Source organism: Lepisosteus oculatus, unplaced genomic scaffold (genome assembly GCF_040954835.1).
Source record: "Lepisosteus oculatus isolate fLepOcu1 unplaced genomic scaffold, fLepOcu1.hap2 HAP2_SCAFFOLD_67, whole genome shotgun sequence".
Lineage (NCBI taxonomy): Eukaryota > Metazoa > Chordata > Actinopteri > Semionotiformes > Lepisosteidae > Lepisosteus > Lepisosteus oculatus.
Genome location: NW_027168224.1, coordinates 664253 through 687114, shown reverse-complemented (window position 1 = coordinate 687114; position 22862 = coordinate 664253). Strand labels below are relative to the sequence as shown.

The window sequence follows — 22862 nt, the reverse complement described above, 5'->3', positions numbered from 1 at the left end:
CCGAGGCCCCCCATGACCAAATAAAGGCTAACCTCGATAATCAGCCTAAAGAACGCAGACTACAGCAAAACGACTGACTTTGAAAAGGGAATGAACGTCCGGAAGGAGTAGTGGAACTAGCTTGAGATGCTTCTCCGGACCCCTAACTAAAAGCCAGCGAGAACCAGCAGCGGCGTCCACTCCTGTCGAACCGGGATCCTTCCGCAGCCACGCAGCTCGTGGTGTCCTAACCCTCCCGTATCTGATTTTGGACCAAGCACATCAGGGGAGAGCGCGAACGCAGTCCCCCACTACCAGAAATTATGCAGTCGAGATTCCCACATTTGGGGAATTCGCAGGGGTCAGCACAGCCGGAGTGCAATGGCCGAGCCTCGCCCTGGGTGAACCTCCTTCTTGATCAAGGTATCTCCCCTGCCAGGTAAGTATGAGTTAAACAGGCCCCTGCAAGCGGCCCGCACCCACAGCACAAATCGCGCAGCCTAGGCCACCTCCTCGCCCCGCACGCCACCGCCTCCTGCTGGGCCCACTCTTTCACACACTCACACGCCACACTAACACTCAAAAGTGTGGGCAAAACGAGAAAACGAGCGCGCCGTTTCCTACACATCTGCAGTCGCCGTTGCGCATTCGCAGCATGTCCCGGGATGCAATTCGGCCTCATTTGCATAACTCCAGACCGGCAGATCGCCACGCAAGCTCGCGACGTGCGCCTGCCACACACCGAACAAACCTTTTCAGCAATTTCCAAAAAACGGGCCTGCTCGCCTGCCCACAAGGCTCCGTCTCTTACCTGCTCTCCAGAGCCTGCTGCCTTCTGTGCTTTTCTCTCGGCACCGCTGCAGTGCACACAACTCCTGCAGCGGGAGGGGGGGAGAAAGTTCCCGCGCTCCGCCGCAGGGAAGGCTCGCTCCGTGCGCACACGTCCTTTCGATGCCAGTCCAACAAGTGCTCCGCATTAGCTGCGTCGGGGCTCCGGCGTGTCGCACCTCACCTCACCTCGCACTGCCCCCTCCTTGAATGTCTGCCGCTGGGCATGCCCCGCTCTCCTCCGCCTTATCTTATCGCGTGTGAGCACCGACAATGGCCACAATGCCGGGGAATGGCACCTGTAAAGTGTTAATTGGGGCACAGGAACAGCCCGTCTCGTCTCGGGGGGGCCGGCTTCAGAGACAATACAGCAAACACAGCGGGGCGGGGGAAGAAGACGACACCACACATGCGGGTACATTCAGCTCCGGCGGGAACGAGACATTTGTCGGTCTTTTCAAGTGCCGAGAGCCGAGCAATCCTTCACTTGTATCGTTTCTCCCCGGTGACTAGATCTGGCCCTGCGACTCTCGACTGGGCTCACCCCCGGGGCAGCCCAGCAGGTGTGAGCCTGGCCGGCACCCGGATGGGAGATTCCACCCCGGAAAAGCTCCGGTTGCTGCTGCTCCTGCAAGAGGTGTGACTGGGACCAGTAGGGAGCGCTCACCCTGCGGGCTGTGTGGCTCTCTTACGCCCCAGCCTCCTGATGGCGACACTCTGCTGCACAAACAGGCGCCGTCCTTCGGGGGAGGCGTCAAACCGAGGTCCCGACCCTCCTTGGCCATTAGGAAACCCCAGGGCGTCTCTCAAAAAGAGACGCCGGGGGTGTCCCTCTGGTGTTAGTGCTCCCCTTTACCCATCAGTCGGGGTCTCCTCCTAATCCCCGTCTCACCTGTAACAATCAATGACGAGGCCCCCCTGTCCGTGAGATTTAGTACTCGCGCAAGAGACCGGGGGCAGAGCGCGAACGCGGTCCCCCGCCCCCCACAAAGTGCGCGCTCCGGGTTCCCTCTCGGGGCCCTGCAACACAGCGGAAGGGCAGCGAGAAGGAGCCTCTTGCTCTGACGCCGCAAGGCCACAAGAGGGCGGAGGCGCCGCGCGCCCGGCCGACGTGTTGGACCGGTGCGCTTTACGTGCTGAAATAAACACGCGAAAGCCCCGAAATGTTTCCAGAGTGCTGTGCACTGGAGGTTTTTGTCTGGTGAAGACTTGCCTGGTGCTCCTCCGTGCAGATTGTTTGTCCTCCTCCAGTGCGGGACGAGTCAACACAAGGGAGCGCATTCGCCAACATCCAGGCACGCAATGCGATTTGGAAAGCAGCTCCTTTCCAAAGAGTTGCACACGAACGATCCTTCAGTCCCGCTCGGGGGGCACGGAACCCCCGCCACACACAGCTTCAAGTAGCGAGTCAGGCGCCGGGGCTTTCGCTTACGGCCACACCACCCTGAACACGCCCGATCTCGTCTGATCTCGGAAGCTAAGCAGCGTCGGGCCTGGTTAGTACTTGGATGGGAGACTGCCTGGGAATACCAGGTGCTGTAAGCTTTTGCTCTCCCGGCCAGCAGGGGTCGCCGTTGGTGCCGTAGGCTTTGGGAGGAAAACCTGCAGGATGGAAAGGTGATCTATAGCCTCATCTCTAGAGATGTTTTGTTGCTGTGGCATGTGTGTGACCCATATTCAAAAAAAAAAACCCGTCTGTAAAACGAATATCGAAGCTGCCTCTAAATCTGCAAATGAAGATGAGTCGATAAACCACTCGTTTTTCGTATAACTAGACATATATTCATTTGTTACCGATTTCATTCATTGAGCACGGATACAGTAGAGGTACAGCCATTCACTGTTTGACATGTCTGCACTGGTACAGAACCGAGCAATCAGAAAACGGGTGAAACTGTCTTTAGACTCAGCATACAGTACCGAGGCCCCCCATGACCAAATAAAGGCTAACCTCGATAATCAGCCTAAAGAACGCAGACTACAGCAAAACGACTGACTTTGAAAAGGGAATGAACGTCCGGAAGGAGTAGTGGAACTAGCTTGAGATGCTTCTCCGGACCCCTAACTAAAAGCCAGCGAGAACCAGCAGCGGCGTCCACTCCTGTCGAACCGGGATCCTTCCGCAGCCACGCAGCTCGTGGTGTCCTAACCCTCCCGTATCTGATTTTGGACCAAGCACATCAGGGGAGAGCGCGAACGCAGTCCCCCACTACCAGAAATTATGCAGTCGAGATTCCCACATTTGGGGAATTCGCAGGGGTCAGCACAGCCGGAGTGCAATGGCCGAGCCTCGCCCTGGGTGAACCGATTTCGATTTTTAAGAACTTTATTTTCTTTTCACAAAAAAATACAGGAAATCACAAATCAGAAAGCTTTACATTAATATACATACTTAAAACAGTATATATGATCACATCTCATTACATTTTGACACGGTAACAGTTACATAGCAACAATTTTCTTTTTTTCTGGTGCAAATCACATTCTTTATTTAAACATGATAATGTTTTTCACAGTTTCTTGAGATGTTGACCTATGCTCTCTATTTCCCACAGATTTTCTGCTTCCTCCCTCCCTTCTCTCCACAGATCTCTGAGGTAATAGTTCTCTCGGGTGATGAACAGGGCCAGGCTACCTGCTGCCTTGACTGGGACCTCGATGCCTTTGAACAGCCCCATGTTCCTCACTCTCCACAGGGCGTCTTTCCCACTGTTCACCACGGCCCAGATCCTGTCAAACACGTCAGGAGGAAGCTTGACAGGAGAGATGCCGTATCTAACGAAAGCAGCGGTCAGGGTAAATTGGGGCGAGAGAGCCTGCAACCAATCTTCAAACTGGGCCCAGAAGGCCTTAGCAAAAAAGCAGGACCACAGGAGATGGGTCACAGTCTCCTCCTCGCCGCAGCCCACCCTAACGCAGCGAGGGCTGGGGGTGAGGCCCCTACGGTACAAGAAAGTTCGTACCGGTAAGCACTGGTGGACGACACTCCAGGCTAAATCTCTGTGAATGTTGCACAGAAATTTAGAGGATGTGTGTTTCCACACCTTCCTTGTTTGGGCTGATGTTAAAATGCCCACAGGGGTCTGCCTATTGTTCTGGGGTGCTACGAAATCTTCCAGTTTTTGGACGCTGACATCTCGGAGGGGAATATGGCCAATTGGGTGAGATCTTAGAAAACTTTTAACTGTCCCATAAATTGCAGGGCATGTGTCAGAGAGTGGGACGTCCAGCTTGGGTCTGACACCCCACACTCTGAACACCTCCCTACCTACCCAGAGCCTGGAAAAATAAGTCCAGGTACGCGCTGCAGGTGCTGTTGCAAAGCCTCTCAGCACAGAGGCCAGGAAAATGCACAGCAGCTTCGTAGCAATATCTGGGACAGACTTCCCCCCTGAGGGTAGCGGCCTGTACATTATTTCCCTTCTGAGTCTTTCCTGCTTCCCACCCCATAGAAATTGAAACATCAATCTCCTCAGCACCGCCGCAACACGGTGTGGGATTGGGAAGGTAGAAGCCAGAAAATTCAAGACAGGCAAGAGCTCGGCTTTGATGACCAGCACCTTCCCTGTCATGGTGAGGTCTCGGTCCTTCCATTGCATCAGTTTTTTGTTTAAGATTGGCAATTTGTTCTGCCAATTTACTGTTCCCATCTCTTCTCCAAAATACACCCCCAGGACCTTAATTCTCTTCTCTTGCAGCCTGAGATCATGTCCTTCTTTTGGCTCCCTCCAGTTCTGATAAAAAATCTCACTCTTAGATGTGTTAATTTTTGCGGAGGAAGCCAAAGAGAACCGATCACAGCACTGCAGAGCTCTGCTAATTGAGGCATTGTCAGAGAGGAGCAGGGTGACGTCATCCATGTATAGAGATGTCTTTACCTCTCCTCCCCCACTTCCAGGCACTGGTATCCCATTAATGGCCTGATCCTGGCGCAAGGCACAGGCTAAGGGCTCCATAGCCAAAACGAATAACAAGGGGGATAATGGGCAGCCCTGCCTCACCCCTGAACAGACTTCAAAGGTGCGTGATCTATTGCCATTAACCATGACTCTGCTGTTGCTACCTGTGTACAGCAGGTTAATCCACTTTCTCATGATGGGGCCAAACTTCATGTGCTCAAGTACCGATGTTAAGTACTGCCGGTTTAGGCGGTCAAAGGCCTTTTCTAGGTCTACACCTAAAATGCACAGAGGGAGGGAGCGATCCTCAGAGTACAGACAGACATCCCTCAACAAGGCCAGGTTGTCGCTCATCAGGCGTCCTGCTATCCCACAAGTCTGTTCTTTCCCTACCAGTGAGGCCACTACATTTTGTAGGCGCAGGAAAAGGGCTTTGGACAGGATCTTAGTGTCCACGCCTAACAGGCTGAGGGGTCTCCAGTTCTTTATGTCATTTTTTGCTCCTTTCTTAAACAAGAGAGAGATAGTGCCTTCTCTTAAGGAGTCAGGCAGCAATTCTGTCTTGTAGCTTTCCTCGAATAGGAGCAGTAGCGGATCCTGAAGCAGATCCCAAAAGGTGCAATAAAATTCTTTAGGGAGCCCGTCAGCACCCGGAGTTTTCCCCTTCTGTAAGCTCTCCATAGCCTGTCTCAGCTCTTCTACTGTCAAATCCCTCTCAAGTACTTCCCTATCTTCTTCACTCAAAATGTTTTCTAGCTTTGAGGTAAAAAAATGAATATCTTCATCCTTTACCTCTGTAGAGCTGTACAGTCTTGAGTAGAAGGCCTCGGTGCAGGAGAGGATAGCACTCGGCTCTGTTCTCTCTCGTCCCTCCTCATCAACTACACTTTCCATGACAGTCTTGGAGCCTACCACTTTCCTGAAAAAGAAGCAAGTACACTTCTCATTTTCTTCCAAGAACTGCACTCTGCTTCTTAACAGCACTCCTCGACTACTTTCTTCGGCTATGCTCCGGATGTCCTTTTTTAAAAGGGCGATATCCTCGAGCACATCGAAGCCACTGTGCAGCATCGTGTAGAGACGCTGCAGCTGCCTCTGTTTCCTGGCTAGCACTCCTCTCCGTCTGGCAGCAGCCTTCCTTCCCTCAGCCATGAAAAAGGCCTTTGTCCTCACCTTCACCTCCTCCCACCACTCTCCTACTGACCCGTACAGACACTGCAAGGACAGCCACTGTGATAGTTTCTCCTTGTAGCGGGATACTACCCCCTCGTTCTCTAGCAGCTTTGTGTTGAGTTTCCAGAGGCCTGGGCCAAAGACAGTCCCGCCCTGGAGTTCCACTCTACACCCTAAAGCCTGATGATCTGAGAAGAAGACAGGCTGAAGAGTGACCCCAACAACTTTCACTCTCTCTGAGACAAAGCAATAGTCAATTCTGGAGCTGCTATTCCTCCCTGACCATGTATATCCTGCTGTTGTGGGATATATACATCTATATGTGTCTGAGAGTTTAAAGTCTTGAACTAAGTTTTGCAGGGCCAGTGAGCTGGAATCCAATTTTATCGGCGAGCTAGACTGCCTGTCTGTGTGCTCTAAGATACAATTAAAATCCCCTCCCACTATCACGTCTGTGCTGCATAACAATAGGGGGGAGAGTGCCTTGAGTAGCTCCACCCTTCCTCCTACGTCAGTAGGGCAATACACATTGATTAGCCGCAGGTTAACGGTCCCCCATTCCACATCCACACACAGCAACCTGCCATCTATGACCCTCTGAATACTTTTCAATTTGAATGCCCATCCTTTGAAAAGAATGGCCACGCCTCCTTCTTGATCAAGGTATCTCCCCTGCCAGGTAAGTATGAGTTAAACAGGCCCCTGCAAGCGGCCCGCACCCACAGCACAAATCGCGCAGCCTAGGCCACCTCCTCGCCCCGCACGCCACCGCCTCCTGCTGGGCCCACTCTTTCACACACTCACACGCCACACTAACACTCAAAAGTGTGGGCAAAACGAGAAAACGAGCGCGCCGTTTCCTACACATCTGCAGTCGCCGTTGCGCATTCGCAGCATGTCCCGGGATGCAATTCGGCCTCATTTGCATAACTCCAGACCGGCAGATCGCCACGCAAGCTCGCGACGTGCGCCTGCCACACACCGAACAAACCTTTTCAGCAATTTCCAAAAAACGGGCCTGCTCGCCTGCCCACAAGGCTCCGTCTCTTACCTGCTCTCCAGAGCCTGCTGCCTTCTGTGCTTTTCTCTCGGCACCGCTGCAGTGCACACAACTCCTGCAGCGGGAGGGGGGGAGAAAGTTCCCGCGCTCCGCCGCAGGGAAGGCTCGCTCCGTGCGCACACGTCCTTTCGATGCCAGTCCAACAAGTGCTCCGCATTAGCTGCGTCGGGGCTCCGGCGTGTCGCACCTCACCTCACCTCGCACTGCCCCCTCCTTGAATGTCTGCCGCTGGGCATGCCCCGCTCTCCTCCGCCTTATCTTATCGCGTGTGAGCACCGACAATGGCCACAATGCCGGGGAATGGCACCTGTAAAGTGTTAATTGGGGCACAGGAACAGCCCGTCTCGTCTCGGGGGGGCCGGCTTCAGAGACAATACAGCAAACACAGCGGGGCGGGGGAAGAAGACGACACCACACATGCGGGTACATTCAGCTCCGGCGGGAACGAGACATTTGTCGGTCTTTTCAAGTGCCGAGAGCCGAGCAATCCTTCACTTGTATCGTTTCTCCCCGGTGACTAGATCTGGCCCTGCGACTCTCGACTGGGCTCACCCCCGGGGCAGCCCAGCAGGTGTGAGCCTGGCCGGCACCCGGATGGGAGATTCCACCCCGGAAAAGCTCCGGTTGCTGCTGCTCCTGCAAGAGGTGTGACTGGGACCAGTAGGGAGCGCTCACCCTGCGGGCTGTGTGGCTCTCTTACGCCCCAGCCTCCTGATGGCGACACTCTGCTGCACAAACAGGCGCCGTCCTTCGGGGGAGGCGTCAAACCGAGGTCCCGACCCCCCTTGGCCATTAGGAAACCCCAGGGCGTCTCTCAAAAAGAGACGCCGGGGGTGTCCCTCTGGTGTTAGTGCTCCCCTTTACCCATCAGTCGGGGTCTCCTCCTAATCCCCGTCTCACCTGTAACAATCAATGACGAGGCCCCCCTGTCCGTGAGATTTAGTACTCGCGCAAGAGACCGGGGGCAGAGCGCGAACGCGGTCCCCCGCCCCCCACAAAGTGCGCGCTCCGGGTTCCCTCTCGGGGCCCTGCAACACAGCGGAAGGGCAGCGAGAAGGAGCCTCTTGCTCTGACGCCGCAAGGCCACAAGAGGGCGGAGGCGCCGCGCGCCCGGCCGACGTGTTGGACCGGTGCGCTTTACGTGCTGAAATAAACACGCGAAAGCCCCGAAATGTTTCCAGAGTGCTGTGCACTGGAGGTTTTTGTCTGGTGAAGACTTGCCTGGTGCTCCTCCGTGCAGATTGTTTGTCCTCCTCCAGTGCGGGACGAGTCAACACAAGGGAGCGCATTCGCCAACATCCAGGCACGCAATGCGATTTGGAAAGCAGCTCCTTTCCAAAGAGTTGCACACGAACGATCCTTCAGTCCCGCTCGGGGGGCACGGAACCCCCGCCACACACAGCTTCAAGTAGCGAGTCAGGCGCCGGGGCTTTCGCTTACGGCCACACCACCCTGAACACGCCCGATCTCGTCTGATCTCGGAAGCTAAGCAGCGTCGGGCCTGGTTAGTACTTGGATGGGAGACTGCCTGGGGATACCAGGTGCTGTAAGCTTTTGCTCTCCCGGCCAGCAGGGGTCGCCGTTGGTGCCGTAGGCTTTGGGAGGAAAACCTGCAGGATGGAAAGGTGATCTATAGCCTCATCTCTAGAGATGTTTTGTTGCTGTGGCATGTGTGTGACCCATATTCAAAAAAAAAAACCCGTCTGTAAAACGAATATCGAAGCTGCCTCTAAATCTGCAAATGAAGATGAGTCGATAAACCACTCGTTTTTCGTATAACTAGACATATATTCATTTGTTACCGATTTCATTCATTGAGCACGGATACAGTAGAGGTACAGCCATTCACTGTTTGACATGTCTGCACTGGTACAGAACCGAGCAATCAGAAAACGGGTGAAACTGTCTTTAGACTCAGCATACAGTACCGAGGCCCCCCATGACCAAATAAAGGCTAACCTCGATAATCAGCCTAAAGAACGCAGACTACAGCAAAACGACTGACTTTGAAAAGGGAATGAACGTCCGGAAGGAGTAGTGGAACTAGCTTGAGATGCTTCTCCGGACCCCTAACTAAAAGCCAGCGAGAACCAGCAGCGGCGTCCACTCCTGTCGAACCGGGATCCTTCCGCAGCCACGCAGCTCGTGGTGTCCTAACCCTCCCGTATCTGATTTTGGACCAAGCACATCAGGGGAGAGCGCGAACGCAGTCCCCCACTACCAGAAATTATGCAGTCGAGATTCCCACATTTGGGGAATTCGCAGGGGTCAGCACAGCCGGAGTGCAATAGCCGAGCCTCGCCCTGGGTGAACCGATTTTTCGATTTTTAAGAACTTTATTTTCTTTTCACAAAAAAATACAGGAAATCACAAATCAGAAAGCTTTACATTAATATACATACTTAAAACAGTATATATGATCACATCTCATTACATTTTGACACGGTAACAGTTACATAGCAACAATTTTCTTTTTTTCTGGTGCAAATCACATTCTTTATTTAAACATGATAATGTTTTTCACAGTTTCTTGAGATGTTGACCTATGCTCTCTATTTCCCACAGATTTTCTGCTTCCTCCCTCCCTTCTCTCCACAGATCTCTGAGGTAATAGTTCTCTCGGGTGATGAACAGGGCCAGGCTACCTGCTGCCTTGACTGGGACCTCGATGCCTTTGAACAGCCCCATGTTCCTCACTCTCCACAGGGCGTCTTTCCCACTGTTCACCACGGCCCAGATCCTGTCAAACACGTCAGGAGGAAGCTTGACAGGAGAGATGCCGTATCTAACGAAAGCAGCGGTCAGGGTAAATTGGGGCGAGAGAGCCTGCAACCAATCTTCAAACTGGGCCCAGAAGGCCTTAGCAAAAAAGCAGGACCACAGGAGATGGGTCACAGTCTCCTCCTCGCCGCAGCCCACCCTAACGCAGCGAGGGCTGGGGGTGAGGCCCCTACGGTACAAGAAAGTTCGTACCGGTAAGCACTGGTGGACGACACTCCAGGCTAAATCTCTGTGAATGTTGCACAGAAATTTAGAGGATGTGTGTTTCCACACCTTCCTTGTTTGGGCTGATGTTAAAATGCCCACAGGGGTCTGCCTATTGTTCTGGGGTGCTACGAAATCTTCCAGTTTTTGGACGCTGACATCTCGGAGGGGAATATGGCCAATTGGGTGAGATCTTAGAAAACTTTTAACTGTCCCATAAATTGCAGGGCATGTGTCAGAGAGTGGGACGTCCAGCTTGGGTCTGACACCCCACACTCTGAACACCTCCCTACCTACCCAGAGCCTGGAAAAATAAGTCCAGGTACGCGCTGCAGGTGCTGTTGCAAAGCCTCTCAGCACAGAGGCCAGGAAAATGCACAGCAGCTTCGTAGCAATATCTGGGACAGACTTCCCCCCTGAGGGTAGCGGCCTGTACATTATTTCCCTTCTGAGTCTTTCCTGCTTCCCACCCCATAGAAATTGAAACATCAATCTCCTCAGCACCGCCGCAACACGGTGTGGGATTGGGAAGGTAGAAGCCAGAAAATTCAAGACAGGCAAGAGCTCGGCTTTGATGACCAGCACCTTCCCTGTCATGGTGAGGTCTCGGTCCTTCCATTGCATCAGTTTTTTGTTTAAGATTGGCAATTTGTTCTGCCAATTTACTGTTCCCATCTCTTCTCCAAAATACACCCCCAGGACCTTAATTCTCTTCTCTTGCAGCCTGAGATCATGTTCTTCTTTTGGCTCCCTCCAGTTCTGATAAAAAATCTCACTCTTAGATGTGTTAATTTTTGCGGAGGAAGCCAAAGAGAACCGATCACAGCACTGCAGAGCTCTGCTAATTGAGGCATTGTCAGAGAGGAGCAGGGTGACGTCATCCATGTATAGAGACGTCTTTACCTCTCCTCCCCCACTTCCAGGCACTGGTATCCCATTAATGGCCTGATCCTGGCGCAAGGCACAGGCTAAGGGCTCCATAGCCAAAACGAATAACAAGGGGGATAATGGGCAGCCCTGCCTCACCCCTGAACAGACTTCAAAGGTGCGTGATCTATTGCCATTAACCATGACTCTGCTGTTGCTACCTGTGTACAGCAGGTTAATCCACTTTCTCATGATGGGGCCAAACTTCATGTGCTCAAGTACCGATGTTAAGTACTGCCGGTTTAGGCGGTCAAAGGCCTTTTCTAGGTCTACACCTAAAATGCACAGAGGGAGGGAGCGATCCTCAGAGTACAGACAGACATCCCTCAACAAGGCCAGGTTGTCGCTCATCAGGCGTCCTGCTATCCCACAAGTCTGTTCTTTCCCTACCAGTGAGGCCACTACATTTTGTAGGCGCAGGAAAAGGGCTTTGGACAGGATCTTAGTGTCCACGCCTAACAGGCTGAGGGGTCTCCAGTTCTTTATGTCATTTTTTGCTCCTTTCTTAAACAAGAGAGAGATAGTGCCTTCTCTTAAGGAGTCAGGCAGCAATTCTGTCTTGTAGCTTTCCTCGAATAGGAGCAGTAGCGGATCCTGAAGCAGATCCCAAAAGGTGCAATAAAATTCTTTAGGGAGCCCGTCAGCACCCGGAGTTTTCCCCTTCTGTAAGCTCTCCATAGCCTGTCTCAGCTCTTCTACTGTCAAATCCCTCTCAAGTACTTCCCTATCTTCTTCACTCAAAATGTTTTCTAGCTTTGAGGTAAAAAAATGAATATCTTCATCCTTTACCTCTGTAGAGCTGTACAGTCTTGAGTAGAAGGCCTCGGTGCAGGAGAGGATAGCACTCGGCTCTGTTCTCTCTCGTCCCTCCTCATCAACTACACTTTCCATGACAGTCTTGGAGCCTACCACTTTCCTGAAAAAGAAGCGAGTACACTTCTCATTTTCTTCCAAGAACTGCACTCTGCTTCTTAACAGCACTCCTCGACTACTTTCTTCGGCTATGCTCCGGATGTCCTTTTTTAAAAGGGCGATATCCTCGAGCACATCGAAGCCACTGTGCAGCATCGTGTAGAGACGCTGCAGCTGCCTCTGTTTCCTGGCTAGCACTCCTCTCCGTCTGGCAGCAGCCTTCCTTCCCTCAGCCATGAAAAAGGCCGTTGTCCTCACCTTCACCTCCTCCCACCACTCTCCTACTGACCCGTACAGACACTGCAAGGACAGCCACTGTGATAGTTTCTCCTTGTAGCGGGATACTACCCCCTCGTTCTCTAGCAGCTTTGTGTTGAGTTTCCAGAGGCCTGGGCCAAAGACAGTCCCGCCCTGGAGTTCCACTCTACACCCTAAAGCCTGATGATCTGAGAAGAAGACAGGCTGAAGAGTGACCCCAACAACTTTCACTCTCTCTGAGACAAAGCAATAGTCAATTCTGGAGCTGCTATTCCTCCCTGACCATGTATATCCTGCTGTTGTGGGATATATACATCTATATGTGTCTGAGAGTTTAAAGTCTTGAACTAAGTTTTGCAGGGCCAGTGAGCTGGAATCCAATTTTATCGGCGAGCTAGACTGCCTGTCTGTGTGCTCTAAGATACAATTAAAATCCCCTCCCACTATCACGTCTGTGCTGCATAACAATAGGGGGGAGAGTGCCTTGAGTAGCTCCACCCTTCCTCCTACGTCAGTAGGGCAATACACATTGATTAGCCGCAGGTTAACGGTCCCCCATTCCACATCCACACACAGCAACCTGCCATCTATGACCCTCTGAATACTTTTCAATTTGAATGCCCATCCTTTGAAAAGAATGGCCACGCCAGAGGCTCTGTTGTTATTGTCCCCTGACCAAACAGAAGGCCCTTTATCCCACCTATCTTCAAAACTTTTATACCTCTCTTGATAGGCTAAAGCACACTCCTGCAACATCAACACATCTCCCTCTCTCTGCTGGAGGTAATCAAAGACAGACTGGCATTTAACTCTGTCATTGATACCTCTTGTGTTAAGAGAAATTATGTTAAGAGCCATATTACATAAGAAAGTGGAACCAGTCTTTACAAAACACATTTCTCTTCGGTCTCACCTGTTACCTTTTTCTTTTTCTTTTTCTTCTTACCAATTTCCTGCCAGCCATCCTCTGAATGAGCCTTCATCAGGGTGGCAGCAGTAAAGGCGTTCACAGAGTCCATTTCAAGGAAGGGGGTAGAGGGAGGGGTGGAGAGGTTCCAGCTGTCCCCATCGCCATGCTCTCCTTCCTCCTCGCTCGGGGAGAAAACAGAGTCATTTTTTCTTTTCCTCAAGTCCAGCTCCTGGGAGCACTGAGGGGAAAGGGGTGCAGCCGATGCACCAGTCTCCTCTTCCCCCTCACCCACCAGCTGCTGCAGATCCTCCGTGATGGACTGGATGGAGGAGAGGAGGGCATCTGTAGCACTTGCAGAGTCTGAGAAAAGCAGCTCCGCTGAATCCTGGGTATCCTCGCTGGACCCGCTCCACCGGGGGGCCCCACACTGGCCCTCGTTCTGAGGAGCAGGAGTGGGGGAGGGGTCCTCGCTGTTCTCGGGGGTTTTCAAACCCTCGTGCTTGTCTGGTGCAGTCTGCGGTTGTGGGGGCGTAGTGGATTTCTCTTCCACCAGCCCCGGAGCCACAGCAGGACTGATCCTGGCTGGAGGCTGAGAGTCTTTGTCCAACAAGGGTTCTTTGTTTGACTTGTTGTTTGCTTTGGATTTTCGGGCCGGTTTGGCTGAAACAAGCACTGCCTCATCCTTTCTCATTTTGAGTTTATTGGCGTAGGCGTGAGGGCAGTTCTTAAAAACGTGTCCTTCCGAGCCACATAAATTGCACTTTGGCAGCATTGAACAGTCAGAGGCTAAATGTCCCTGTTTGCCACAGGTCTTGCAGCATTTCACAGTGCAGGACGATGCCAGGTGTCCCACAGCACCACAGCGCCGACACACCTTTGGTTGTCCCACATAAAACACATAGCCATTGCAGGCGCCCAGCCGGATTGTAGAGGGCAGGTGCCTTAAGCCTCCATTTACGCTGTCCGGTAGCAAGCGAACCTCGAATTTCCTTGCTCCTGTTTTTATACCATCAACATCTCTAACCTCAGTTCCATGGTGGACGGTGCAGTACTGGTTAAGCCAGGTGTGAATGTCCTCCGTCTTTGCCAGTTCCGAGAACATAACAACATGCACCGTTTTCCTCTCTCTCTGTGTCAGAGGCTGCAAGTTGATCTTCTCAAGTGCAGGAACTTTGCCTCTTTTTGCCTCAAACACATCCACGCATTGTTCAAACAGAGGATAGGTAGCAAATACAACCTCAAATGCTTTCTGACCTGGGAGAGCGAAGATGAAATCCAAGTGCCGAGGTTCAAAGCCAAGTTCCTTCTGTAACACTTTTCTGCTGAACTGCATACGATCCATGAAGAGGTCATCCAAGAGCTCAAAACGTACAGCATTCTTACGGGTTCCAAAGGTTGCCATTTCAAAAACTGCAAATCGAACACTGCTTCCAACAAAAGAAAAACAATCCAACTACTCCACCTACAGGCTGATCAAGGTATCTCCCCTGCCAGGTAAGTATGAGTTAAACAGGCCCCTGCAAGCGGCCCGCACCCACAGCACAAATCGCGCAGCCTAGGCCACCTCCTCGCCCCGCACGCCACCGCCTCCTGCTGGGCCCACTCTTTCACACACTCACACGCCACACTAACACTCAAAAGTGTGGGCAAAACGAGAAAACGAGCGCGCCGTTTCCTACACATCTGCAGTCGCCGTTGCGCATTCGCAGCATGTCCCGGGATGCAATTCGGCCTCATTTGCATAACTCCAGACCGGCAGATCGCCACGCAAGCTCGCGACGTGCGCCTGCCACACACCGAACAAACCTTTTCAGCAATTTCCAAAAAACGGGCCTGCTCGCCTGCCCACAAGGCTCCGTCTCTTACCTGCTCTCCAGAGCCTGCTGCCTTCTGTGCTTTTCTCTCGGCACCGCTGCAGTGCACACAACTCCTGCAGCGGGAGGGGGGGAGAAAGTTCCCGCGCTCCGCCGCAGGGAAGGCTCGCTCCGTGCGCACACGTCCTTTCGATGCCAGTCCAACAAGTGCTCCGCATTAGCTGCGTCGGGGCTCCGGCGTGTCGCACCTCACCTCACCTCGCACTGCCCCCTCCTTGAATGTCTGCCGCTGGGCATGCCCCGCTCTCCTCCGCCTTATCTTATCGCGTGTGAGCACCGACAATGGCCACAATGCCGGGGAATGGCACCTGTAAAGTGTTAATTGGGGCACAGGAACAGCCCGTCTCGTCTCGGGGGGGCCGGCTTCAGAGACAATACAGCAAACACAGCGGGGCGGGGGAAGAAGACGACACCACACATGCGGGTACATTCAGCTCCGGCGGGAACGAGACATTTGTCGGTCTTTTCAAGTGCCGAGAGCCGAGCAATCCTTCACTTGTATCGTTTCTCCCCGGTGACTAGATCTGGCCCTGCGACTCTCGACTGGGCTCACCCCCGGGGCAGCCCAGCAGGTGTGAGCCTGGCCGGCACCCGGATGGGAGATTCCACCCCGGAAAAGCTCCGGTTGCTGCTGCTCCTGCAAGAGGTGTGACTGGGACCAGTAGGGAGCGCTCACCCTGCGGGCTGTGTGGCTCTCTTACGCCCCAGCCTCCTGATGGCGACACTCTGCTGCACAAACAGGCGCCGTCCTTCGGGGGAGGCGTCAAACCGAGGTCCCGACCCCCCTTGGCCATTAGGAAACCCCAGGGCGTCTCTCAAAAAGAGACGCCGGGGGTGTCCCTCTGGTGTTAGTGCTCCCCTTTACCCATCAGTCGGGGTCTCCTCCTAATCCCCGTCTCACCTGTAACAATCAATGACGAGGCCCCCCTGTCCGTGAGATTTAGTACTCGCGCAAGAGACCGGGGGCAGAGCGCGAACGCGGTCCCCCGCCCCCCACAAAGTGCGCGCTCCGGGTTCCCTCTCGGGGCCCTGCAACACAGCGGAAGGGCAGCGAGAAGGAGCCTCTTGCTCTGACGCCGCAAGGCCACAAGAGGGCGGAGGCGCCGCGCGCCCGGCCGACGTGTTGGACCGGTGCGCTTTACGTGCTGAAATAAACACGCGAAAGCCCCGAAATGTTTCCAGAGTGCTGTGCACTGGAGGTTTTTGTCTGGTGAAGACTTGCCTGGTGCTCCTCCGTGCAGATTGTTTGTCCTCCTCCAGTGCGGGACGAGTCAACACAAGGGAGCGCATTCGCCAACATCCAGGCACGCAATGCGATTTGGAAAGCAGCTCCTTTCCAAAGAGTTGCACACGAACGATCCTTCAGTCCCGCTCGGGGGGCACGGAAGCCCCGCCACACACAGCTTCAAGTAGCGAGTCAGGCGCCGGGGCTTTCGCTTACGGCCACACCACCCTGAACACGCCCGATCTCGTCTGATCTCGGAAGCTAAGCAGTGTCGGGCCTGGTTAGTACTTGGATGGGAGACTGCCTGGGAATACCAGGTGCTGTAAGCTTTTGCTCTCCCGGCCAGCAGGGGTCGCCGTTGGTGCCGTAGGCTTTGGGAGGAAAACCTGCAGGATGGAAAGGTGATCTACAGCCTCATCTCTAGAGATGTTTTGTTGCTGTGGCATGTGTGTGACCCATATTCAAAAAAAAAAACCCGTCTGTAAAACGAATATCGAAGCTGCCTCTAAATCTGCAAATGAAGATGAGTCGATAAACCACTCGTTTTTCGTATAACTAGACATATATTCATTTGTTACCGATTTCATTCATTGAGCACGGATACAGTAGAGGTACAGCCATTCACTGTTTGACATGTCTGCACTGGTACAGAACCGAGCAATCAGAAAACGGGTGAAACTGTCTTTAGACTCAGCATACAGTACCGAGGCCCCCCATGACCAAATAAAGGCTAACCTCGATAATCAGCCTAAAGAACGCAGACTACAGCAAAACGACTGACTTTGAAAAGGGAATGAACGTCCGGAAGGAGTAGTGGAACTAGCTTGAGATGCTTCTCCGGACCCCTAACTAAAAGCCAGCGAGAACCAGCAGCGGCGTCCACTCCTGTCGAACCGGGATCCTTCCGCAGCCACGCAGCTCGTGGTGTCCTAACCCTCCCGTATCTGATTTTGGACCAAGCACATCAGGGGAGAGCGCGAACGCAGTCCCCCACTACCAGAAATTATGCAGTCGAGATTCCCACATTTGGGGAATTCGCAGGGGTCAGCACAGCCGGAGTGCAATAGCCGAGCCTCGCCCTGGGTGAACCTCCTTCTTGATCAAGGTATCTCCCCTGCCAGGTAAGTATGAGTTAAACAGGCCCCTGCAAGCGGCCCGCACCCACAGCACAAATCGCGCAGCCTAGGCCACCTCCTCGCCCCGCACGCCACCGCCTCCTGCTGGGCCCACTCTTTCACACACTCACACGCCACACTAACACTCAAAAGTGTGGGCAAAACGAGAAAACGAGCGCGCCGTTTCCTACACATCTGCAGTCGCCGTTGCGCATTCGCAGCATGTCCCGGGATGCAATTCGGCCTCATTTGCATAACTCCAGACCGGCAGATCGCCACGCAAGCTCGCGACGTGCGCCTGCCACACACCGAACAAACCTTTTCAGCAATTTCCAAAAAACGGGCCTGCTCGCCTGCCCACAAGGCTCCGTCTCTTACCTGCTCTCCAGAGCCTGCTGCCTTCTGTGCTTTTCTCTCGGCACCGCTGCAGTGCACACAACTCCTGCAGCGGGAGGGGGGGAGAAAGTTCCCGCGCTCCGCCGCAGGGAAGGCTCGCTCCGTGCGCACACGTCCTTTCGATGCCAGTCCAACAAGTGCTCCGCATTAGCTGCGTCGGGGCTCCGGCGTGTCGCACCTCACCTCACCTCGCACTGCCCCCTCCTTGAATGTCTGCCGCTGGGCATGCCCCGCTCTCCTCCGCCTTATCTTATCGCGTGTGAGCACCGACAATGGCCACAATGCCGGGGAATGGCACCTGTAAAGTGTTAATTGGGGCACAGGAACAGCCCGTCTCGTCTCGGGGGGGCCGGCTTCAGAGACAATACAGCAAACACAGCGGGGCGGGGGAAGAAGACGACACCACACATGCGGGTACATTCAGCTCCGGCGGGAACGAGACATTTGTCGGTCTTTTCAAGTGCCGAGAGCCGAGCAATCCTTCACTTGTATCGTTTCTCCCCGGTGACTAGATCTGGCCCTGCGACTCTCGACTGGGCTCACCCCCGGGGCAGCCCAGCAGGTGTGAGCCTGGCCGGCACCCGGATGGGAGATTCCACCCCGGAAAAGCTCCGGTTGCTGCTGCTCCTGCAAGAGGTGTGACTGGGACCAGTAGGGAGCGCTCACCCTGCGGGCTGTGTGGCTCTCTTACGCCCCAGCCTCCTGATGGCGACACTCTGCTGCACAAACAGGCGCCGTCCTTCGGGGGAGGCGTCAAACCGAGGTCCCGACCCCCCTTGGCCATTAGGAAACCCCAGGGCGTCTCTCAAAAAGAGACGCCGGGGGTGTCCCTCTGGTGTTAGTGCTCCCCTTTACCCATCAGTCGGGGTCTCCTCCTAATCCCCGTCTCACCTGTAACAATCAATGACGAGGCCCCCCTGTCCGTGAGATTTAGTACTCGCGCAAGAGACCGGGGGCAGAGCGCGAACGCGGTCCCCCGCCCCCCACAAAGTGCGCGCTCCGGGTTCCCTCTCGGGGCCCTGCAACACAGCGGAAGGGCAGCGAGAAGGAGCCTCTTGCTCTGACGCCGCAAGGCCACAAGAGGGCGGAGGCGCCGCGCGCCCGGCCGACGTGTTGGACCGGTGCGCTTTACGTGCTGAAATAAACACGCGAAAGCCCCGAAATGTTTCCAGAGTGCTGTGCACTGGAGGTTTTTGTCTGGTGAAGACTTGCCTGGTGCTCCTCCGTGCAGATTGTTTGTCCTCCTCCAGTGCGGGACGAGTCAACACAAGGGAGCGCATTCGCCAACATCCAGGCACGCAATGCGATTTGGAAAGCAGCTCCTTTCCAAAGAGTTGCACACGAACGATCCTTCAGTCCCGCTCGGGGGGCACGGAACCCCCGCCACACACAGCTTCAAGTAGCGAGTCAGGCGCCGGGGCTTTCGCTTACGGCCACACCACCCTGAACACGCCCGATCTCGTCTGATCTCGGAAGCTAAGCAGCGTCGGGCCTGGTTAGTACTTGGATGGGAGACTGCCTGGGGATACCAGGTGCTGTAAGCTTTTGCTCTCCCGGCCAGCAGGGGTCGCCGTTGGTGCCGTAGGCTTTGGGAGGAAAACCTGCAGGATGGAAAGGTGATCTATAGCCTCATCTCTAGAGATGTTTTGTTGCTGTGGCATGTGTGTGACCCATATTCAAAAAAAAAAACCCGTCTGTAAAACGAATATCGAAGCTGCCTCTAAATCTGCAAATGAAGATGAGTCGATAAACCACTCGTTTTTCGTATAACTAGACATATATTCATTTGTTACCGATTTCATTCATTGAGCACGGATACAGTAGAGGTACAGCCATTCACTGTTTGACATGTCTGCACTGGTACAGAACCGAGCAATCAGAAAACGGGTGAAACTGTCTTTAGACTCAGCATACAGTACCGAGGCCCCCCATGACCAAATAAAGGCTAACCTCGATAATCAGCCTAAAGAACGCAGACTACAGCAAAACGACTGACTTTGAAAAGGGAATGAACGTCCGGAAGGAGTAGTGGAACTAGCTTGAGATGCTTCTCCGGACCCCTAACTAAAAGCCAGCGAGAACCAGCAGCGGCGTCCACTCCTGTCGAACCGGGATCCTTCCGCAGCCACGCAGCTCGTGGTGTCCTAACCCTCCCGTATCTGATTTTGGACCAAGCACATCAGGGGAGAGCGCGAACGCAGTCCCCCACTACCAGAAATTATGCAGTCGAGATTCCCACATTTGGGGAATTCGCAGGGGTCAGCACAGCCGGAGTGCAATGGCCGAGCCTCGCCCTGGGTGAACCGATTTCGATTTTTAAGAACTTTATTTTCTTTTCACAAAAAAATACAGGAAATCACAAATCAGAAAGCTTTACATTAATATACATACTTAAAACAGTATATATGATCACATCTCATTACATTTTGACACGGTAACAGTTACATAGCAACAATTTTCTTTTTTTCTGGTGCAAATCACATTCTTTATTTAAACATGATAATGTTTTTCACAGTTTCTTGAGATGTTGACCTATGCTCTCTATTTCCCACAGATTTTCTGCTTCCTCCCTCCCTTCTCTCCACAGATCTCTGAGGTAATAGTTCTCTCGGGTGATGAACAGGGCCAGGCTACCTGCTGCCTTGACTGGGACCTCGATGCCTTTGAACAGCCCCATGTTCCTCACTCTCCACAGGGCGTCTTTCCCACTGTTCACCACGGCCCAGATCCTGTCAAACACGTCAGGAGGAAGCTTGACAGGAGAGATGCCGTATCTAACGAAAGCAGCGGTCAGGGTAAATTGGGGCGAGAGAGCCTGCAACCAATCTTCAAACTGGGCCCAGAAGGCCTTAGCAAAAAAGCAGGACCACAGGAGATGGGTCACAGTCTCCTCCTCGCCGCAGCCCACCCTAACGCAGCGAGGGCTGGGGGTGAGGCCCCTACGGTACAAGAAAGTTCGTACCGGTAAGCACTGGTGGACGACACTCCAGGCTAAATCTCTGTGAATGTTGCACAGAAATTTAGAGGATGTGTGTTTCCACACCTTCCTTGTTTGGGCTGATGTTAAAATGCCCACAGGGGTCTGCCTATTGTTCTGGGGTGCTACGAAATCTTCCAGTTTTTGGACGCTGACATCTCGGAGGGGAATATGGCCAATTGGGTGAGATCTTAGAAAACTTTTAACTGTCCCATAAATTGCAGGGCATGTGTCAGAGAGTGGGACGTCCAGCTTGGGTCTGACACCCCACACTCTGAACACCTCCCTACCTACCCAGAGCCTGGAAAAATAAGTCCAGGTACGCGCTGCAGGTGCTGTTGCAAAGCCTCTCAGCACAGAGGCCAGGAAAATGCACAGCAGCTTCGTAGCAATATCTGGGACAGACTTCCCCCCTGAGGGTAGCGGCCTGTACATTATTTCCCTTCTGAGTCTTTCCTGCTTCCCACCCCATAGAAATTGAAACATCAATCTCCTCAGCACCGCCGCAACACGGTGTGGGATTGGGAAGGTAGAAGCCAGAAAATTCAAGACAGGCAAGAGCTCGGCTTTGATGACCAGCACCTTCCCTGTCATGGTGAGGTCTCGGTCCTTCCATTGCATCAGTTTTTTGTTTAAGATTGGCAATTTGTTCTGCCAATTTACTGTTCCCATCTCTTCTCCAAAATACACCCCCAGGACCTTAATTCTCTTCTCTTGCAGCCTGAGATCATGTTCTTCTTTTGGCTCCCTCCAGTTCTGATAAAAAATCTCACTCTTAGATGTGTTAATTTTTGCGGAGGAAGCCAAAGAGAACCGATCACAGCACTGCAGAGCTCTGCTAATTGAGGCATTGTCAGAGAGGAGCAGGGTGACGTCATCCATGTATAGAGACGTCTTTACCTCTCCTCCCCCACTTCCAGGCACTGGTATCCCATTAATGGCCTGATCCTGGCGCAAGGCACAGGCTAAGGGCTCCATAGCCAAAACGAATAACAAGGGGGATAATGGGCAGCCCTGCCTCACCCCTGAACAGACTTCAAAGGTGCGTGATCTATTGCCATTAACCATGACTCTGCTGTTGCTACCTGTGTACAGCAGGTTAATCCACTTTCTCATGATGGGGCCAAACTTCATGTGCTCAAGTACCGATGTTAAGTACTGCCGGTTTAGGCGGTCAAAGGCCTTTTCTAGGTCTACACCTAAAATGCACAGAGGGAGGGAGCGATCCTCAGAGTACAGACAGACATCCCTCAACAAGGCCAGGTTGTCGCTCATCAGGCGTCCTGCTATCCCACAAGTCTGTTCTTTCCCTACCAGTGAGGCCACTACATTTTGTAGGCGCAGGAAAAGGGCTTTGGACAGGATCTTAGTGTCCACGCCTAACAGGCTGAGGGGTCTCCAGTTCTTTATGTCATTTTTTGCTCCTTTCTTAAACAAGAGAGAGATAGTGCCTTCTCTTAAGGAGTCAGGCAGCAATTCTGTCTTGTAGCTTTCCTCGAATAGGAGCAGTAGCGGATCCTGAAGCAGATCCCAAAAGGTGCAATAAAATTCTTTAGGGAGCCCGTCAGCACCCGGAGTTTTCCCCTTCTGTAAGCTCTCCATAGCCTGTCTCAGCTCTTCTACTGTCAAATCCCTCTCAAGTACTTCCCTATCTTCTTCACTCAAAATGTTTTCTAGCTTTGAGGTAAAAAAATGAATATCTTCATCCTTTACCTCTGTAGAGCTGTACAGTCTTGAGTAGAAGGCCTCGGTGCAGGAGAGGATAGCACTCGGCTCTGTTCTCTCTCGTCCCTCCTCATCAACTACACTTTCCATGACAGTCTTGGAGCCTACCACTTTCCTGAAAAAGAAGCGAGTACACTTCTCATTTTCTTCCAAGAACTGCACTCTGCTTCTTAACAGCACTCCTCGACTACTTTCTTCGGCTATGCTCCGGATGTCCTTTTTTAAAAGGGCGATATCCTCGAGCACATCGAAGCCACTGTGCAGCATCGTGTAGAGACGCTGCAGCTGCCTCTGTTTCCTGGCTAGCACTCCTCTCCGTCTGGCAGCAGCCTTCCTTCCCTCAGCCATGAAAAAGGCCTTTGTCCTCACCTTCACCTCCTCCCACCACTCTCCTACTGACCCGTACAGACACTGCAAGGACAGCCACTGTGATAGTTTCTCCTTGTAGCGGGATACTACCCCCTCGTTCTCTAGCAGCTTTGTGTTGAGTTTCCAGAGGCCTGGGCCAAAGACAGTCCCGCCCTGGAGTTCCACTCTACACCCTAAAGCCTGATGATCTGAGAAGAAGACAGGCTGAAGAGTGACCCCAACAACTTTCACTCTCTCTGAGACAAAGCAA

General features: G+C 53.2%; 9 non-coding genes across 9 annotated transcripts; 4 read left to right on the top strand and 5 right to left on the bottom strand.

Annotated features, from left to right (window-relative positions):
• Positions 1-262: 262 nt before the first annotated feature.
• LOC138233435 (U1 spliceosomal RNA) lies at positions 263-426 on the bottom strand. The gene has a single exon (XR_011187546.1). It is a non-coding gene; the product is annotated as a U1 spliceosomal RNA (small nuclear RNA).
• A 1807-nt stretch (positions 427-2233) lies between these two features.
• LOC138233448 (5S ribosomal RNA) lies at positions 2234-2352 on the top strand. The gene has a single exon (XR_011187557.1). It is a non-coding gene; the product is annotated as a 5S ribosomal RNA (ribosomal RNA).
• A 636-nt stretch (positions 2353-2988) lies between these two features.
• Positions 2989-3158, bottom strand: LOC138233449 (U1 spliceosomal RNA). The gene has a single exon (XR_011187558.1). It is a non-coding gene; the product is annotated as a U1 spliceosomal RNA (small nuclear RNA).
• A 5215-nt stretch (positions 3159-8373) lies between these two features.
• LOC138233421 (5S ribosomal RNA) lies at positions 8374-8492 on the top strand. The gene has a single exon (XR_011187532.1). It is a non-coding gene; the product is annotated as a 5S ribosomal RNA (ribosomal RNA).
• A 636-nt stretch (positions 8493-9128) lies between these two features.
• On the bottom strand, positions 9129-9300 carry LOC138233340 (U1 spliceosomal RNA). Its single transcript, XR_011187457.1, has one exon. It is a non-coding gene; the product is annotated as a U1 spliceosomal RNA (small nuclear RNA).
• Positions 9301-16240: 6940 nt separating this feature from the next.
• LOC138233427 (5S ribosomal RNA) lies at positions 16241-16359 on the top strand. The gene has a single exon (XR_011187538.1). It is a non-coding gene; the product is annotated as a 5S ribosomal RNA (ribosomal RNA).
• Positions 16360-16995: 636 nt separating this feature from the next.
• LOC138233442 (U1 spliceosomal RNA) lies at positions 16996-17159 on the bottom strand. The gene has a single exon (XR_011187553.1). It is a non-coding gene; the product is annotated as a U1 spliceosomal RNA (small nuclear RNA).
• A 1807-nt stretch (positions 17160-18966) lies between these two features.
• Positions 18967-19085, top strand: LOC138233420 (5S ribosomal RNA). The gene has a single exon (XR_011187531.1). It is a non-coding gene; the product is annotated as a 5S ribosomal RNA (ribosomal RNA).
• A 636-nt stretch (positions 19086-19721) lies between these two features.
• On the bottom strand, positions 19722-19891 carry LOC138233447 (U1 spliceosomal RNA). Its single transcript, XR_011187556.1, has one exon. It is a non-coding gene; the product is annotated as a U1 spliceosomal RNA (small nuclear RNA).
• Between the last annotated feature and the right edge of the window lie 2971 nt (positions 19892-22862).